Raw genomic sequence first — 21,677 nt, forward strand, 5'->3', positions numbered from 1 at the left:
CTGTTACACTGAATATAAAACAAAATTTCCACCAGCAGCTTTCCTACCATATGTTTATTCAAGGAGGCAGCAGGCATCTAGGATTTGGTAGCAATCACAGTGAAGAAACATTTGCAGGACCTGTCTCAACAATATAATTGCTTCAATCACAGTAATATCATACAGAAGGAGACACTGAATTCACAACTGCTGTCCATGAGACCTAAGAAATCTAATAATGTGAGGAATTCTTTTCTTTTTAATTGAAAGGTTACTATTTTGAAAATCATCCCTCTAAAGCGTAAAGCATACACTTGAAGTATTAGTGCTGAAACTGTGTCAATCAGGTTTTAGCTGCAAAATTATTTAACAGGTGTTCTAGAAACACTTTCACTTTTTCTCTGCAATAGATCTAGCCACATCCTGGTAAAATCAGTTTCACATAGAAAAGTGATATGAGGGGTTTAAAATAGGATTTCATAGGGTTTTCATATTAGCCTGGCTTTAATTAGTAAGATGTCTTTGAATACCTCTAAAAACTATCATGAATTCCTAATTACTTATTAAAAATATTGTTATAAAATTACTCTTATTTACTTATGATGTTTTTTCTTCATAATCATTTAGATATGAAGAACTAACTCTATTAAAATTGGTGTAATCTATCTGGATAAGAATACCTTTACAGTTAAATCAGAGTATCACTACAGTGCTTAGTAGTTCAATAAAGTAGTTCAGTAAATAATGAGTACTCCTTCTTTGCCTGAATTCCTAGAATGTATGCCAAATTGCCAGTGATCTCTCACTCCTAAACAAATTTTCTTAAATATTTGGTAAGAAAGCTAGAAGTTACTAGAAGGGGTTGAGAATAAACTACCCATATGGTCTCCTGGACTTAAAAAAGATGAAGTCTGATGTAATGTTACAGGCACTGGATGATAGTTTATTAATAACAGCTTGTATTTTTGAAAGAACCTAGAAGAGTTAGACTCCCAAATCCAAGTGCCCTTTAAAGGCTAATTGTTGCTAAATCCCATAGGTTCTTTTGAAATCCCAGACATCATTAAAAACTAGGAGAGAAGAAAAATACATCATTTTGACCTTAAAAAGAATCTACCGTCAATAATGTCAGCTGTTTGATACTGAATGAAAGGGGTATTTTTTTAATGAATGAGAATGAGTGGTCTACTCCAATCATAAAAATTAGCTAAATTCACATTCACCTTCTTGAAGGTAAAATAAACATATATCAAAGTACTGTAGTTCATTTATTATTCTGCAAGTAGTTAGATAATCACCTTTGACTTGTTCCGCTGCACTTCGTTTTTTGAACATTAACAGGAACAGTTTATACGTGTGAGATTTATGTCATGCTGAGACACTTTTTATAAGATTTAGAGACCAGAACACGAAGGAAGCAGAGCTTTTAGAAGGTAAGACCAACAAGATAAGGATGAGGGTGTTGAGCCTTTAACGAAACGTAGATGCAGGGTATCATTACAAAAATAAATACACGAGTAAAAAACAAAAGTCTAATCAGCCAAAATTAATTGTTATAGCAACGGATCTGTCCCAGTAGGGTTTACCTCTCCTTGTTTTAACAAGTAATTTGTAATTTCTTGGTGCCAAGTGATTTCTCTGAACATGGAAGTTGTTGCCTTCAGTGATTCAGCTGGAGGGAGCAAACTATTAAGAAAAATTACTATGAAAGCAGATTAAAAAATAAATTAAAATATTGTATTGGAACAGGGCCAGTCTCTGCTTTTTCAAGTGGTTAAATACAAGACAGGAACTCTTTTTTCCAAATTTACCACCCCTCCCCTCTACCTGTTTGTTTCCCAGCTCACAGAGTACATTAGGAAAAGCACCACCGAAAAAAAATAAGAAGAGGTAAGAGAGGAAGAACATGCAATAGATGTTAAGCTATGCACAGAAAAACATGCAAGTCAAAACCACACAAATTATATTCAAGGTTTTTGAGTTGTTTTCTTTTATTTACTCATGCTGAAGACTAACAGGCTTTCCATTACATCATATTATGATCACATTATGTGTAATTAAAGTGTGTTACATTTACAGATTCTGAAAAACTGATGTGGCAAAGCAAGTTCCTGGAAAATATATATAAAGATATTTGGATTAAAGAACTTGTACCCTTTCACTTACTAATGTTCAGTTAAATGAAATCTGACAGCTTCTTTATTAAAATTATGAAGTGATGTAGGACATCCTCCCTCAAGGACTCCTCAAATGTAAAATAAACAGTATGAAAAAGAGGGTACACTTTTATCTCTCCACAAAATGTTCCCATCTTTTGGCTGAAACAAAGAAGCTGCATAAAGTTAGCTACAAGTCCCAATAATCAAGGGAAGGAACTGGAAAATAACTCTGCCAGGGAAACTGCAGGAGTTCTTTTGGTCAATGTAGTGTCAACACAGTGTCCCTTTGGCCAACCAAGTGGTTATTGGAATAACAAAAAAAAACCTAACATAGAGTTGTCAAAAGTGTCCATGAATAGGGTCAATTTTTCCAAGGGCAGAAACCTTTTTCAAGCAGACAAAAGAATCAGCATGAATTATACACCTGTATTCTCCAAGATGCCACAGAAAAATGTCTGAGGGAAACTAGACGTGAAGAAAAACAAAAAACAAAGCAGTGGAAAATGTCCAATCCTGTTTTTTTTTTCCTGTCAGAAAGAAATACAAGAAGAATTTTTTGTACCCTGGTATGCTGGATGTCAAAACTTTCAAATATGTAAGTGAAAATCTGTGCAAATTTCATCCATCATATAAGCTCTCAGCTTGGATATGCTCTGGCAATTTGGACATAAGGAAATCTAGTTGTGTACCATGATAATAGTTGCACTTGCAAATATGAGCACAAGGTTTTGTATGAACAAACCAATCATTAAAGACAGAGCGTCAAAAGTGATCATAAAGTGCCAGAATCTCCTACTGCAAAATTTTTTAAAAAGTTGATGACCCACTGCTAACATAGCAGAGATGTAACATCTAATGAAACCAATAACACTTGCAACCAGTTAACTGGAGGGCTGACATTCAAATATTCCAGATAGTGCCAGTGGTAGAATTCTCTGGAGACTAGACTGGATTTAGGGGATGAAAGTAAACATGACTTTAATCTTTTTCTTCAAGTGCATTCTTACTTTGGTGGACCCCTTGTAACTTCTAAGCCCCTTAAATGAAATGGAAAATAGTTGACTGACAGAGGACATCTGGCAGACTTAACGGAATGCACTGACTGTGTTCAGTGACATCTGCTCCACAGAGAAGCATTACCTGGCTCTGTTCAGAATAAGCCAGCTGTTCAGTCAGCTGGAATGAGCAGTTAGAGGTGTCTAAAGAAATCAGAAGTACGACAAATACATATTGTCTTGAGATTAATCTAAAAAGAGTCTTTCTTGGCAAAAAGCCAGGCATCCAAAGAAAAAGGGATTGCCAGCTGAAGATTTAATGTCTCTCTAGAAATATTTCCGTGAGGACATTTCTTTGGATCAAGATGATGGGAAGGAGAAGATTTGTCAGCATATACTCTATATCCACAAGCAGCTTTCTGAGAAGTGGCAGCCAAAATGGCTTTGTGGCTTACATGAGATTTACATTGAATAACTCTGCTGCCAAATCAAGATTCTTGACTTTATACACTCTCTACAGGGGCTGTTTCTTGAACTGGAGGGAATCAGTTGTTTACATCCTTTTATGGTAAATGATAATATTTCTACAAAATTCTAACTTCTTTCCACAGGGGAAAAAAATAACCCAATCATCGTCATGAATCTAGACCTGATAAATACTTTAAGTAAAATAATATAATAAAATAAAAATACAGGGAAACATTTGGAGAAAATGCCCACTTGAAACAGCCTCTACCCTCAGTATTCAAGGGACTGATTTTGTATGATTCAAACTAGCATGACCATTCAGAAGAGCTTTAAACTAAGAGGCCCAAGGAAGAAAACTCGAAAAGAGTTGCATTCAACTCTCCAAATCTGACTTTATTACACCAGCAAAAGAAAAACAGTTTAAAGAGTTCAGTAAAAAGAAAAAAAAATGAACAGAAGCAGCAAAGAGAAAAGTATAAGCAGAGAATATAGGAGTAGCCATGGAGACAGTTCAGTTACTGAAAGGATTATAAAGGATCGAGCTAAAGTGGGTGAGGTAACAGAGAGGCAAGTTTGGTGTTTGGAATCCAATGAAAAGTGGCAAGGTTACAAACCAGGGGAAGTGAAACCAATAGAGCAGGACATGAAATTAGACAGTAGAGCCATAACAAGATTGGGTGGACTATCGTTCATGACTGGAAAGTAGATATTTAAATGCATGATAATCTTTTGAAAGCTAGAAATAAAATAGAGAGTAGAATACTGCCATAGTCTAATAAAGATCACTTCTGCAAGTAAAAATCGGCAGTAATATGGATAAAACTGAAGCTTTTAAGGTCAAAATCAATTTGAATGAAGGGATTTAGTATGAATTACAGTCAGAAGTTTGCCATTGCCTCACATGGATCAAATTTGAACCTGGATGAGGACCTCATTAATATTTTGTTGGAAAGAAAATGGCTATCAGAAATTGTATCATTGTGTGGACACAAAAATTTCCCAGACACATATTGGAAAAAACATGCTACCAAATATGGTAGGACCTATTCATTCCTGAATGTGATAGCCAACATATTTCTTCACCAAGTGTACTGTGACTAATATGTACTATTACAAAAAGGGTTCTGGTCAGCTGGAAGCAAGAGATCAAGCAGAAGACCTGGGCATGGAACTTAATCACAAGATTACTATGAGTCACCAGTATGATGATAAAGTGCAATGTGATACTAGCCCATGGCAAAAGCAGAATATTTCCAATAGAAATTAGAATGTATTAATATCATTATAAAAAGTAACAATAAACTGAAGACAGTGCTCTGTGTTATACTCTGTGCAAAGATGAACTCAGATCAGAACAGGTAAAAGGAAGGGCTATTCATCCTTATAGAACACTGAGAGTCTTCTTTGGGAGGAGAGACAAAAATGGGAGCACAGATAAAATGTGACTGCTCTCTGTGAATTGCACTAGTATGAGGTAAGAATGGGAGGGAAATAAAGTTGCCTGAATCAATTTAGGAAAGAAAAAAGGAATAAGTTTCCTTACAATCAGTTTCACAAAGTCTTGAAAAAGCTTCCTGTAAGAAGTACAGGAGCAAATATTAATTCATTGGCTAATGAAAAGGTTAATGAGGTCAGGAATGAGATTATCTGACGCAGTTCATCCCCAGTGCAGAATACTGCAGATAACAATCCAGTAAAACTTTTGTCTTGTTCAATGTCCACATACCTGAGATGCAACTTTTCATCAGTAGATACCAAACTCTTCACACAGGACAATTAATACCTGTGTAATATAGCATTAGAATCATAGAATCATAGAATGGTTTGTGTTGGAAGGGGCCTTAGAGATCATATAGTTCCAAACCCCCAATATACTAATAGTTAGTTCTCTACATGCTGTACTTATACCAGTGTAAGACATTTTTTAATATGTTGGATTTTATTTTCGCACTGTATCTAATAATATTCACAAGACGTACACTACGGAAAATGCGGAAATATGAACAGAATTTCTGTAGCACCAAATAGTATCAAATATCAGTGGCTTTTCACAACGCAAATTGCATTTTTTCAGTCCATTCTTTCTTTCTTTCTCCCATCCTCTGTTTAAAACATGAACATTAAATAAAACAAAAGGGTCACATTTAGAAAGCAGAGATGAAAATGGGTGTTTGCTTTGGCATATGCAGTTTAGGTTACATTTAAAAGGTAATAGAACACTACATAATATGTGTTTATTTCTCCTCTGTCTCAAAGTCAAGTGTGTTAGGGTAAAGTTTGCTTTTAGCTCTTATTGTCACAAATGTTACAAAGTTTAAAAACACTAAAGACTTCTTTGTGTTACCTATGGTGGACCTGCGGAATGAACTGCTCCTAGTTGTCGCTGAGTCAGTGGACTTTTAAAATGAATGAATCATTTATGACCAGTAATAATTTCTGTAGCTATGCAAGATAGAACAATGAATTCAGCATCAAAATTGCATTTTTCAGAGCGTAAGTTTTTACGAGTATGAAAAGAGTCAATTTCTTCTCAATTTCAGCTATCCGCTTCGACAGATACAGGGATATTTCAGCCATCCCTGACAGTAAAGTGAGTAGCTGTTGCTGTATGAAGACAAGAGATGAGATATGGATTGAGGTTTCAGTTCAGTGCAGTTCTCTTCCATATGGAATATGAGTCTTTCTTTATATATGAGGACCGAATTCAGCAAAAAAAACCAATGTAAAACTGACATAACCATAAGAAAATTCAGGATTGGTCTTAGAGAGAAACGGGAAAGATATTGTCTGAAACTGAAGAAGCTTTATGTGTGTTTTCATCGGTAATACACAAAATTATATAAGCCAATAAAATATCACTACTAGTGTCATAATCTCAGTGCTTGAGTCTATGCCCGTCTGACCTCAATTAAACTCAGAATTGTCATCTTGGTAAAAACATCCTCTCTAGCCTACACAAAAAACAGCTTGACCATTCTCAGTAACGAGGGGAGTTACAAAGTTGGTGCAGCTCATGCAGAAAGAGTTACTATGGAACTTGTGCATCACATGTGTGTTTCTGCATCAGTGTGAGGTAGGCACACGTGAGATACACAGTTGGATAGAAATGAAGGAGGGAGGAAAAAAAAGATGTGTAAATTAATTATACTTTCCATTTCCAGTTATGGACAATTTTAAGGTTCTCACATGAGACTTTAAATATCTGTAAACCACATCTCAAAACACATGCAGAACTACAACTAGTTTACTTAACTTCAGATTGCACTTTGAAGCATATATAATCTCAAAGACAACCAGAAGGCACATACAACTTGCCCTGAAAAGTCAAGCTTTGGGAATTCAGGCTGCTTCTCACTGTACTAATCATGGAAAAGTATAAGAAGTTTAGAAGATAAGTCAGAGGAAATGTAGTCAACAGCAGTCTTCATGATTTTGCCAGAACATGAATAGATCAGACCTCCACTGTCAAGGACAGTTTTCGTCTATCTGCCTGAGTTGGGTCCATTGGGAAACATTCTTCACAGCTTTCATCTGGAAGAGCATCTAATAAAATGTAGAGGATGATGTAAAATCAGATCCATCAAAATCAAAATACATAACCTATTTGAATAGAACCTAAGCTGGTTTTCATTATTATGGCAAGTCTCCTATGATACAAATCATCATATTTTGAGACATGTGATTGTATTATAACAAGTGATTCAAATAATTTTCAAACTGGGATTATGGGTAGATTGCTTGCAGTACAGCTGTCCATCTGGAAATTTCAAATTTTATCTATTTTCACCAGAATTCTAACACATCAAATACTTAGAGCTGCAGAAAATGACAATGCATGTTGACTACACGCTGTCTAGGTAAATATTTGCAAATGAGGAATACTGAAATTTTGTGTATGTGTCACTCCATATATTTCATTTTTTATGGCTACCAGTCCAAATTTTGGTTACTACTTCAATACCATTCAAGAAGAAAGGTAGCATTCGGATAATTCACAATTATATAGCATGAATAGTTGAGTGGCATTATATGTGGGTAACAATAATAATCTTCTACCTTATCCAAAAATATGTGGCGCAACTGTTGAGACCTCTTCACTGCTGGCAATCACACTGGGGATGAGAATAGACCAACCTCACTTTGAAATGATTGAAGCAAAGCATTTGGAAACAAATATACCTTGGATAGTGGAAAATTTAGTAGAATTGAACTTGTCCTAGCTGGAGGTGTCAGCTAGGAAGCAAGCTTTTAGGCATCTGTAGATAGTGGGCTTGGCTTAGGAGTCAAGCCTCAACTTGAGAAAAAAGTGAATTCACATGAAATACCCTCCCAAACAATTGTATATCCCTTGTGATATACGCTGTTCCCACCGTATTAGATTTACACAAGACATAATAAAGAACCAAAGAGGAATTTAAAAGCAAACAAAAGCCAGACCAGCAGGAGAAGGTTTGGATCCCAACCTGCCTGAACTTGGAAAGGCTTACTGCACTACTTTTCAGCTTGAGCTCATCTGTAGTTTTAAGTGTGCTTGTCAATTTAAATTAGACCTTTACAAGTAAAAATAAAAATTTATTTTACCACTAACTCTTTAAGTGTTATCTTAAGAGCTGGATAAAGCATTTGCACTGAAATTCTGACTGATTCAAATGGACCCTGCATTTCAGGCTACATGGGTTTATGAAGCCCAGTCCATTCAAATGCACTCTGCGATGCAGTTGTCCATAAACACAACAAGCTCCAAAATTTCTCTTCTTAATCAATCTCTCTTAATCAATACATGCTCCAAATTCCCCTTCTTCTACTTTCTCTAATACTCTCAAGCACTTCATGCTTCCCAAAATCAACTAATGTAAACGGAGACCTAAAATGTAGAGGAGATGAAGAATAAGATAACACAGTGTTAGCCTGTATTCCCTTCCAAGCATGGAAAATCAAGGCTAAAGGTTCATTAACCCTGCAGAATCTAAAGATTTCAAGGTTAAAACAAGCCTAGTCTGCAACATACAACAACCATAGGTAAGGAAGGACCTTCACATGTATTTATCCATGTTTATTTTTCAAGTACACAAAGTGTATACATCACAATTCTCTGAAAACTGCAAAACGTATCACGTCGTGGTAAACAGCCATCAGAAAATGACCAGGACAGCTAAAGGAATCATTTATAAATCAACCTAAAAAAACCCTCAGTAGATTATTTGCTGGAAAATGCAGCTAGGATGATAAAAAAGAGGCAGATAAAAGATTCGAACATATTTAATTGTTTTGTCTGAATATTTTTTTCAGGAAAATGGTTTGGTTTTTCTCTTCAAAATAATTATTTTCTTTTCAAATATATTTAAAATATATTTAAAATTAATAACTCAATGTTAAAGGAAGGATTAAAAATCCCACAGTGATGTGCAATTTAGTAATTTGGAGCAGAAAATGTTTAATGTAAGCAGAAACAATGTTTTACTTGCATTACATTTGGATTTTTCCTTACCAAGGGATAAACAAAAATTTTTCACTATGAGTCAATTTTAAATATTTTCTTAATTTTTGTAATTCAGAATTTAAAGCAAAAAATTAATTTTTCATAAAGATCTAGTGGCAAGGTTTTAAATGGGAAGAGGGTAGAACTTTCTACCGAGTACAAATTAAGTCTAATTTGATTATTTAAATTCAGTTCAGTAGGTGACTAAGTTCAAACAGACACACAGAAGAAAAGAACTGAGGCTAACTTTTACTTTCCGTGTTTTAGAAGTGTGCTTCTCCCTATATGTGACACTCTCACATATATTCCAGCTCCATGTCACACATACTGTGTGTACATATCAGGTTGCCAATATGTCCTATAACCAAAGCATCACCTGACTCTGCCTGAACCCAATGTGATCCTACTAGGATCAGACCACACAGAAATGCAGCTGTTAACAAAGTTATGAATTTGATGTTAAATTTTATTACAGAAAGACCTGCCAGACATTTTGCTGTGAATTTTACCCCTTAGAAATATCTGTCAAAAAGCCCAGAAGTAGCCACTGAAACAGATACTTTAAAATTCATCTTCAAGCACACCATGCAACCTGGCTTAATGGTAAATGCATATCAGCTACTATGTAATGAGCCTGACATACTAAAGTAATAGATCATAAAACATGAAGACATTTGTTTTCTACTTCAAGATATTCAACAGCTGCGTTTACTCTGAGATTTTTTTTTGACAGATAAGAAGTCAGACATGATGCCTTTTCTCTAACAGGAGTAAGAATGTTTTAAATCATTTTCTGAAGCTATTAGTTTCTGTCTTAGTCACTCTCTTAGTGGTGCTTAAAACAACTGTTGAAAAAACATATCTGTGAAAACCCCGATTTCTGGGTTTAACCTATTGAACCACCCCTAAGCACTTTGGCACCCAGGTGTAGCAGCGTTTGAAATGCCACATGCAACACAGAAATACAGCATTTCTGATAGCTTTTCTCACAGACCAGAGTTATCTTAGTGCAGATAAAGAGCTGCCCATCCAATATGTTCTGGTTGTTACACGCAGCTCTTGAGAGTCCAGCCAGCCATGGATGCATCCTAACAAATCCTCTGAGGATTCCCCCTGTGCAGATATTATCAGTAAGGCACATAGCTCCTTTTGTGATTAATGCTCTAACTGACATGATGGCTAAGGGATGACCTTCCTCATGCACTGCAAGAGTTTAATGGTGCTCAGCCAAGCACAAATTAATTATTTTTCATCTTATTTTTATATTATATGGCCACCCACCAATACTAACTTTTAGCCTTCTTTTAGTCTTTGCAATTCTGCCTTTTTTTTTTGTTTGCTCACTGTAGCCTTAATGCAGGCAAAATTTACTAAAACATAACAGAATAACCTGTTTCCTGTCTAACAATTGGCACTGAGAGGAACTTTTAAATTCTGGAAACTCTTAAGGTCTTCTTCATAAAGCTGATGAGCTCCTCAGCATTCTGCAGACATTTTTGTAAAATTACCTAGGCAAGAGTGATCCTAGCCAAAACCAAGATTTATTAAAAACAGAGAAAATGGAATTCAAAGAAAAAGTTTCCTGAATAGCAGTGAACTTAACACTTCAGTGAACCAGGATTTCTATGATGGCACATTGTAGTGATGGGGTCAGACATGTAACTTCAGGCAGTCCACAAAATAAAGGTACCTGATACAAACGTGCTCTTAATATGTTTTAAACTCGCCTGAATACACATTCAAGTACATGTATTCCTAGTAAAATATCACAGTTCTAATTTTTTTGCTGTTTATTCTAAATACTTTTTATGATAGATAAACAAATTAAAATGCAGTACCGGTTTATAGAAGAGAATATTCCTCAGGATAGCTCCACATAGCAACATACACACAATGTAGATAGTTAAGTTACTTTGTCTTCTGTCTTTAAACTTAGCAAGTTATTAATAGTAAAAAAAAAAAATAGTGAATTTACATTGCTGCAGGTATCACTGGAGCAACTGATGTAAAAGTTGGAAAAAAGTGACAAGCTTTCATCAAGTGAGAGTTTCTGTGTCTTTCCAGTTCTATCACTTCTCCTAGTAAAAGGCATTACCTCTTCATACAAAATTTTGCCCTATCTTGGTTTACCTAAATATCTCAGAAACATTAAAAGTTAAAAAAGTCACGTGTATAGGTAAAAGAGAAGGAGAGTGTAAAGATTAAACTGTCACTAGCTTTGCTAACCATGCCAAAGGCTGTATGCAGTAGAAACATTCAAGCAGAGACCCTGGCTTTACAGCACAGTAAGTTTTTTGAGGCCATGTCTCAAAGGGTCAGTGTTGTGCTAAGCCAGGCCTGTGTCATTCCTCTGATATTTCCTGAACTGGATGACGTCTACCCACAGCAGGAAAGAGAAGACCAATGTCCATTATTGGCAGATGTGCACGAGAATGGCTGGATTTGAAACATACCATGCCATGTTAAGACTCTAATCTGTTTCTGGACTCAACTTTTCATAGACTGTGGGAAAGAGAAAGGAAATCTATACTATAGTATACATTTTCATGGCAAATGAAAAACATTATACATCTTAAAATATTGTTCTCAAGTATTCCTCATATAATCATTGCCTGCATATGTTTGAATACACCTATTTATTGAATTCATTGGCTGAACATGTTTTCATCGATATGACTCAGCCATAATTATTTTCACTGGAGTTAGGCACAAGTTTCATAGTTTCCAATCTAGTCCTATTCTTTGTCGTCTTTCTTATTCTTAGCTCTGTAATTAAGGCCTTATGTTTTAATAAGTGAAGAAGATACAAGATACACTACTGCCACAACCCAATAAAATTTCTTTTTTTTTTAGGCATATTCACACTGGGCTGAGTCTTTGTTTATAAAATGGTTAAGGTTTCTAGTTATTAAAAGAGATCAAATATATACTGAACTCTATTGCAGAAATCAGCTTCAGAGTTTTCTTATAAAGCTGTAAAACACAGCACCAAGGAGAACCACAGATTCCAAAACCCTGTCAGAGGATCCCTTGGGCACTTCAAGAGAGATTAAATCTACAGATTATTCAGGACAAAATAACTTGGCATGCTTTTTGGCACTAGAAAAAAAAATACCACCATTTCTAAGACCTCAGTTTCAGTTTGCTGCTGATTTCCCAAACATCTCAAATTCTCACTGCTGGAATTCCTCACGGCCGAATTCCTTCCAGCTTTTGTTGAAGTGCCTTCTTTACAGAAATATCACAAAATTATCTGATGGCAAAAATAGGTATTTTCTAAATCCACATCTTAACTATCTAATCCCTGCATTTAAGACTTCATCTTCATTTCAGTCACAACTGAAGGCTCCAACCCTGATTTAGGGAAGTCAGGGGATACAACCCCTTGGTTTAAAAGAAAAAGTAGGCAGAATAGCAGCAATATTGTACTCTAACCTTCTGAAAAGCAATTTCAGACTCTGTAAACGTATCCCCACAGTCTACTGAGACAAGACTAGGAAAAAATACCACCTGAGCACCCCTTCCGTCTGCCTAGGAAGGGCAATGCAGACTAGCACAAGCTCGATCACTTACACAGGAGTAAGATTCATGATCAGGGTTGTCATTTTATGCTGACCTGATGAAACAGCCCATAAAATACACTATCCATCAGGTGTAGCCCCAAACCCTGTTTTCAGACAGAACTGCCCCATAGAACTGAATGTCTGTAATTCGCTGTGGCACCAAGACTGCATAATCTCAAGCACTTAAAACTACTGCACTTCAATCTCAAAGCAAAATAGTCATGCTTCATCCAAATTACATGATCTCAGTTACCTGTTCTTGCCACTCGCTCATGTCCATATTAACCTTCCTTGTTTCTCGTTATCAGTTTTCATTTGGTGAAGTTTCCTCATCTGACACCTTTTGTACTGACATGAACACTCCAGCCATCACAATGAAAGGGTTTGAAAAGGGCAGCTGATCCCTTTTAATAATAGTACAGATTGTTTAGGTAACTACAGCCTCTATTCCTCAGTGACTGGCATCAATGGCAATTAGCCATAATGGTATTTGTGATGTTGCAGTGGCAGAAACACTAATCTGTGCTTGCATTTAATTCAAAGTGTATATTGCACTGCCTGGTGCTACATCAGGCAAAAACTCAGAGACTGTACATCTCATTTTCACTTTGAAATTTCATGACACAAGAACTGTACTTCCAGGTAGCTTTGTGGTCTTTTGCTTGTAATGGGGGGGGGGGGGCAATGTTAGGGGAAAGATGGGCATTTTTCTATGTGGGAAGTATTGCCTTTCCTTCGGAAAAGCCAGCTATTCAACCTTTTCGAAATTTGGTAAGAGAAAACCAAATAATTTTGGCCAAAGCCGTACAAAAATAGCTTGGGGGTTTCCCGCAAAAAGCCCTGCAAGTTTCTAAGAAATGTAGATTCTATCTGGAAGTACATTCAGAAAAGTCTTTTTCCCATTCAAACAAAGATTCAGACAGAAAGGTCATTTTGGGTAATCTCCTCCCTCCTTATTCCATCAATTATGCTATTGAATCTAATTTCATCAGAAGGAAGTCTCTCATGAACAGTATTTAAAAAAAAAAAAAGAAATAGCTTTCAGGTTGACATGGGAAAAAAACCCAGTCATTTTTATTTGTGCCTGTTGTAGTGGGAACCTTGGAAAAACAAAACAACCCAATGCCACTGGTAAGTGTTATTGCACATAAATCCAACTGCTGATTATATATTCTGACAATGCTAAACTGTTCAGTTCAGTCTCAGATGAAGCTAAAACCAGGCAGAGCTACTGAAGAGAAAGATGGTGACAAATTTCAAGCAAGTATCAAAATATCTTACCCTGACCAAGAGGATTTATGAGCCTGAAAGCATCTGACCTCAATTTGAAGAACTCTGGAAAATTTTACTGTTGATTTGTTCAGTAGTATTTGGGCAAACAAGAATAAAATGCATAATAAACTATGATCTATGCATGAGAACATGTCTAAACAGCCGAATATATAAATAAGGGGTTTTCTATAATCCAAGAAAAACAGTAGCATATTTGACCAAAAAGAAAGGAACTTTTTCGCTGAATTTTTGTCCATATCCCTAACAGGTTTTAAATTCACACAGACGTATAAGACTTACAATCAGAAAAATATGGAGAAGGACAAAGAGAATGATAGAGAAAAAAATAAAGCCAGAGAGAAAAAAACAGACTTCACATACGCTCTTAAATTAATTTACATGCAGAAGACGAAAAGTGAACTAAAAATTCAGGAACAGAGCACTTAGAATCTATTATTGCACTTCCCAATACCACAGATTCAGGCAAAATCAGAGGATGTAAATGAGTTCATTTAAGGCTCATATTCCTGATATTTTTCCAATGAACATTTCAGGCTCATTTTGAAAAACATACCCAAGACAGATTTTCTTCTGGTGTTTGCCTGAATGGCACTCTTGCCTCTGCATAAGAATGCTGCACTGGTTTTGGATCCATTCCAACAGTTTTCCTAGTGTTTCACTTTGAACTGGAGAAAATGAGAATTCTCAAAGCGCACCCTTGTAGTAAACTGAGTCACATCAGGTCACAATGATTTGGCTTATACGGCTACATAAAACATTGCAGTTGGCACAGATGTATCATAAACAGCTTGGTAGTGATTTTTAATGAAATGTGTTTGCTTGGAAGTCTGCTGAAAGACGAACATCAAGATGTAGAATTTCAGTTCTCAATTCTGTTCTTCATGCTGGCAAAGCACCTGCATGTTGTTACAGGCAAATGCCAAACTCTTTGTTTGGAGGCAAGAGTTTCCTCCCTCCCTCGTTTATACCCATTTTCATGGCATTCTAATGTTGGTTTTCCTCTCTGTTTATTCTCAGCTTAGTGGTGTGACAGCCTCTGATGTTCCATCCCAATAGTAAATCTTGTTTTCAAAGTGCCTTACTTGTCAAGAACCACACTGTAAGATTCATGTATCTGCCTTCATCAGAAACCATTTTTAAGGATTAGCTGACAAACCTGGGTTTCAGAAGTTCCTGCCAGTACCAGGAATATACCCCAACTCTGCTAAGCAATGCTGAGAAGCTTCCAGCTCCCACCTTGTCACAGCTGGGCATGAGGAGGACAAAATTGAAAATATCAATATGGCTCTGTGGAAAAAATTCATGCAGACAGCAAGAGGGATGAGGCACTATTTTTTCCTCAGTTTTACCCTAGGAAACATTCACTGACTTGAATGGAGTCAAGCCTGGAGTAAAATTAATATAATACAGTGATAAATCAGGCCTATTGGTGCACTGACAGTGCCCCTGTAGGACCTTCTTGAGCAGCCAACCTACTGAACATTGCTAGCACCATTGTCTTCCCAAGCACTGTGCCATGCCATTTCCACAGACAAATTGTTTCCTGACGCAGCAGAGACTGATCTCCATGCTTCCTGCTTAGCTAATGCATTATAACCACACTGTTTTGCACTGGTTGCCCTCTAATTTGTGTGCAGAAAGATTTCTGAGTCAAACACACAGCCCTCAGCTGTGGCAAATCCATGTGGAGTTTTGAAGCATCCAAAGATCATAGAAGTTACAGATGCAAAATATATTTCCCTAACTACTTTTATGATTTGCTTATGAAAAGCCAGTATAGAAAAGATGGATCAGAATACTGGAGTCAAGAATGCTTTCTAAGGAGGCAATGAGTATCCAAACTCCTGGTCTTGAAGTCCAAGGTAGAAAAGGATGCCCTGAGGAATATTTATACAGCTCTTGACCTTTTTTGGACTCCTCAAAAATTTTCTGCCTTTTTTTTTTCTCTCAGATATTAAAACCAAGAGACAGCTTTAGACAGTGAAATATTGTGTCTGGTCATAATTGCTTGGTAATTAGCAGCTCTCAGTGGCAGCAAGCCAAATAATAAACGTTTCTTCCAAGTATATCTAGTCATTGTTTTGATGACACCTTTCCAACTCAAGGCTTTTCATTTCTGGCCAATGTGAAAAGTGCCACAGGGGTGGGGCAATGTGAAATGAAAATCAGATTCCTCTTTGGAAATCAGATAGGAGGAAAAATACCTTAAGAAAAGAAAGTCCAAGAATCAGGACTGTTCCATCCTTCTTTCAACAACTCCAACGGACCTTTGATGGTGGAAACATTCTGGTTTTCTCCTACAGATCCAAAATGTCAGTATATTATGTACTGTTCTAGGCAAAGATAAAATGAGAAAATTCAAAATTTATATTCAACAGACTCATTTCATGCCTACTCTGAAAAGTTCTGTCAACATTTAGAGGAGAGAAGGAAGGCAGCCTGAGAACAGAGACAAAATACAGACCACCATCTCTACAAACTGTTCCACCACTGTAAGCAGAAGACAAAAAAATCTGAGGATGTTCATCTCACCTTGGTTTCCCATCCAGTCAACATAACAGACGCTGTTCTGAACAGAGTCCATTTGGCATTTTACACATCTGCTGTAGGGTAAGAAGAGCTGGTACCTACAGTCCATTGACTTCATTGACTGCATATCCACAGATCATAAGATGATGCTCAAGGACTCTCATAACAGCAAACAGCATTTCACATGCCTTTACATTTAGTTAGATAAAATCCACCCTCTTTCTCTAATCACAGAGGCCTACTGCTCTTCTAGACTTAGATGAAGAAGTCTCCTTCAGAAAAGAACGACTACTATCAAGGTAAAACAACATGGCTGGTTGTCCACAATCTTTAGGAAACAGTAAGGGATGTCAGAGACAGAGAACTATTGGTCAAAAAATTGTACATTGCTCTAGCCCAAAAGGCAAAAAAATAGAGGAAGTTCTAATACAGAAGGGGTGGTTCCAAAATATCTACAACTGTTATCTTCCAGACATCTGTCCCACCTTTTCTAACATGAGGAGTACATCTTGAGTGTGTGCTCACACTCCAGAAGGCCAGCTGTATCCATCTGCATCAAAAGCAGCATGGGCAGCAGGGCAAGGGAGGTGATTCTACCCCTCCACTCTGCTCTGGTGAGAACCCACCTGGAGCACTGTGTCCAGCTCTGGGATCCCCAGCACAAGAAAGACATGGACCTATTGCAGTGAGTCCAGAGGAGGGCCACAAAAATGGTAAGAGCACTGGAGCACCACCCCCACAAAGAAAGGCTCAGAGAGTTGGGGTTGTTCAACCTGGAGATGGGAAGGCTTTGGGAAGACCTCATTGCAGTACTTAAAGGGGGCTTATAAAAAAAGAGGAAAAATTACTTTTTAAACAGGCAGATAGGATAAGGGGGAACAAGGGCTTTAAACTAAAAGATGAGAGATTAAGAACACTCGTTAGGAAAATAGTTTTTTATTCTGAGTGGTGAGACACTGGAACGGATTTCCTAGAGAAGTTGTGAATGCCCCACAAGTGTTCAATGCCATGTTGGATGGGGTTCTGAGCCTTTCTATGATTCTATGATCTCCCTGGTTTAATTGTAAATTGGCTCACAAATAACTAGGGCTCAGCCCAGTTGTCCCTCCCTCCTCAGGACTAGGAAATTCCATCAAGAGGATGGGCAATATAGTTCAGGAGTGGGTGGAGGTATCTATTGTTTAGGCACTTCCAGACCCCACAGAGCTGCTCTTCTAGAGCCCTCTACAAGCTGAACAATGTGTTTTGAGGGTTCCAAAACCCAAAGTGTATCTTCTTCTATACACTTCCATTTGTTTGTAAAACAAAGCAACCTCCATAAACCACATAAGACAGAGGGCCCAGGGAAAAAGAAAGTACAGATTAACTAGATATCCCATGTATTTACTTTAGACTTCAGTGTTAGTAATGGTCTCTATGTGGATAAAATAAACTAGCACACTGACAAATTAAATGAGCTTGAAGGAATAACAAGAGTTGAAATTATTGCAATTACACAATCTTCACAGAAATGCCAAACTGAAGTTCTCTGAACTGTAAATGAGACCTGAGGGTCAGGTTCTGTCCCAGGAAACACATGAGAAATCTCAACCAAATAAGTGAAGTAGCACTAAGAATAATCCAGTGCAGGACTGTGTGGGCTGCCTCTTCCCTGGGGAACTTTTCCCACCGTTTAGGCTCTGACTTCAGCATTAAAAGTACTGTCTTCTTGTAAGCTCAGTCATTAGTCCTTTCTTGCTCCTCTACTGTTTACTTTCTTGAAGGAAAAACTGATTCACAGCCATGAGAACACAGCATCCTGGACAGACTGGCCTGCACTCACTGAACTCCCTGAGTTCCCACAGAGAGACAGGTGCCTAAAACACCAAGGGATGCTCTGCCTTAAATAACCACAGTCCTTCTGAGATCGCTTAAAAGGGATAACCCTCATATTTTATTCTGCAGCTTTAGGTCCACAGTTTAAACTCAGTTCTATTTTAGCAGCAGATACAGTAGGGGGAGGAAAAGTAAAGTAGAATCTTCCTAAATCTAAACACTATATTTGCTCAGCCTAAAGGCACAACACATCCCTTTAGACATAATTCCTTATGGTTTCCACAACTCCCAAAGCTTTAGGGAGCCTTTCTTGGATAGCCTCCAGCCCAGGACAACCAGCAGACACTTCACATACTCCTCTACTTGCCCTCAGTCTACTGCTACACTTTGACCACTGGACCATTCTGACTTTACACACCTTCTGCACATCACCAGCATGCTGGAGTGAGTGGTTCATCTATTTTCCATTTCCATCTGATAAGAACTTGGTGCAAATTATAACTACTTTTCATAAGTTATAAGTTGGCAGAGAACTTACCTTGTGATTTTCCAACAGATATTCCATAGATTTGCAAGGGGTTGCACCTATTTATACGTGACCCTGGAAGCCTTTTTAATGGGATATCATGGAGCATATTTTGGCAGGCCATTGAAAACGAGTTTATTTTACTTGCAAGATCACATAGTCAGCTCAGCAGTGCTGAAATGTGGCAATGAGTTCCTCTCATCACGTAGAGATGATGATCAGCAATACTACCAATAGATAGGAAAAACTAACCAAGTCATCCTAGTCAGTGGATCTTACTTGCATTTAAGGCTGACACATACATAGCAATTTGCCTCTGTTCTGCAGCAGCTGCAAACTATTAACTATGACAATGAAGTTGATTTTTAAACCAACAAATATGACGGCTATTATGAAAGTTTTACCACTGTCACATGGTGTGCAGTCTTTAAATTCATCCCTTGCTGTGTGGCTGAACTTTTATTGATTTTTTTTTTTAAATTAAAGGAAGGTCATGCAAGGACAGAAAGCCTCTTTGTCAATCAGACTGTGCAGTGCACAAAACTCTTCCAGAACTCTCATAAAAGCCAAGACCAGCACAATGTACTTAAAGCACAGTGTTGCAGAGATACCACAACTGTATTTGACAGATAAAAACATACTCCCACTCATTCCCCATTGCTTCTTTCTGCCTCCAAAATGCCATCATCTTTGCTGGGTTCTCAGAAAATATAGCACCGAATGATCTATTTGCCAACTGAGGGAGTTTTCAACATAAGAAACCTTCAAAATTATACCCATGACCCAAAGCACACACCTTTGCTCTAATACACTGATAGAAACAAATCAAATGAAAACCAGCTTCCAATCCAAGATCTACACAGAGAAGAAGAAGAAGGATTTTAGCCTCTTCTGACATCAGGAGATGCTGATGATTTGAGGAATACTTACAGTGGGATATCATATAAAATGTCTCTCATCATGCACAATTAAATTGTGGCCAAATAACTCTGTAAAAATCAAGATGTAACCTTTAGATAATGTTCATTTTTTTCCCTTCAGGCCCAGTGACACAGTACAAAAAATCTTTGAATTCTAGAAGCCCTTATAACTATTCAGCTGAAGAACTGATTCCTCCTGGTTTCTATTTCCATTCATCTTCTTTCTCACCTCATCATATGAGCTACCCTTCTCCTTCAAAAGAACTGCAGAAACCCACAGACAGAGCAGGGGGTGAGCCTCACTATTTTACATAACAAAATCATATGCATCAAAACACACACACAACTTCCCAAATGTCTGAGGTTAGTTATCCTTCATGTCCTGACAAGTTACACCCACCTTTCCCAGAGGAACTAACTCCATAACAAATCCCAGACTTCTGTTAAAACAGCAAATAAAGTAGGACCACCTACCATCCAATCCTGCAAACACTTACTGGTAGACATCCTTGCATGCCTAATGCCATGCACAACCTCAGAGTTTCAGCTGGTCTGTCCTTGTAACAAAGTGCCATATCTCCAGCAAATGTTTCCAGAGTTATGCTCTATTGCTAGGTCAAACTCAGCTCAATTCTGTAACCTCTGTTTACAGTCAGCCTCCAGCATTGGCTTGTGTTGGAATAATTTATAAGAATGAAACACAAATCTGGATTTCAGGATAAGGTCCTCAGTAAACATGTGGGAGCATTTATGACTCTGCAAGACCTATGTTAAAAAATAACTTAAAACCAGACAATATTTCCCTATGAGTGCCCTGTTTTCCCATGTTCCAGTTTGCTCTTTCAAAAAGGCTGGTAGGCTGAGGTATTGGTCACTATGTGAAAATGACAACATTCAATTAAAACAATAGCAATTTTCAAGTGACGCGCTTTTTTTCAATAGATGTATGACATTCCTAGACATTTTATTAATTAGCAGGCCCCAGGCAACACATTTGGTAAAACAGAACAATCTGGCCTTTGATTTTTATCCAGGCCTTACCCAAGATCACACAGAGGTAGCCAGGCTGCTGATAGATCCCCCACACAGAGCACACACCCCCAGCAAACAGCTGTGCTAAGAACTGCATGTAAACCACTTTTAAGAGTTCTCAATTTGCAGAGAAAGAAAGAATGATTTATTCATTAATAAAAACCTGCTGGTGTTGGACTGGACAATCAGAATTTGCTAAATGGACTCTACTAATGAGTTCCAAGTTTGTTTTTGCATCCTTTTTTCCAGTTACCTGTTTCAACTTTAAGTCATGCTGGATGAAAAACATATCCTGAATGTTTTCTATCCTTCAGGACCAGGAATTCAAACAAGCCCATTACTTTCAAAATAAGGAGGATATTAATATCCTGATGAGCATCTGAAATTAGCAGCATCTCATGTTCTACACCTACATGATGGTTATCTAGGAACTGGCATTCTTGTTATATATTTTCTGGACAGCTATAGTTACAATCCATCAGTACACTGGATGAAAAACACCATCTCAACAGATGTTGTAAGATGCCAGCTGAAACACTCTACCTTTTGATACTCCCACCTGCATTAATAATTTCTGGTTGCACTGGATAAAGATCTGTGAGTTCCTTCATGTTTAGGAATTTATTAAGGTAACCAAAACTTTGGAATCTTTCTTACTGGTTGTATTATTCATTTTGTCTGTAGACAATAATGGCCCTCTTACATTAGGGATAATTAGGGCCTTAGATGGGCTTTCAAAGACATTTCCACATTTTTCAGTGATGTAGCTGACTAAAACAAAATCCAAAGGGAAAAGGGGAGGAGTATTTGATCTTGAAAGCAGCCAGACTGTCTGGAGGATATGTATTTTGAAGGTTTTATTGGTAGCCCTCAGAGAAAGGCAGCTATAACCTAAGCTTGAAGGCTAGCAAGGGCTGTG

This window comes from Chiroxiphia lanceolata, chromosome 6 (genome assembly GCF_009829145.1).
Source record: "Chiroxiphia lanceolata isolate bChiLan1 chromosome 6, bChiLan1.pri, whole genome shotgun sequence".
Taxonomy (NCBI): Eukaryota; Metazoa; Chordata; class Aves; order Passeriformes; family Pipridae; genus Chiroxiphia; species Chiroxiphia lanceolata.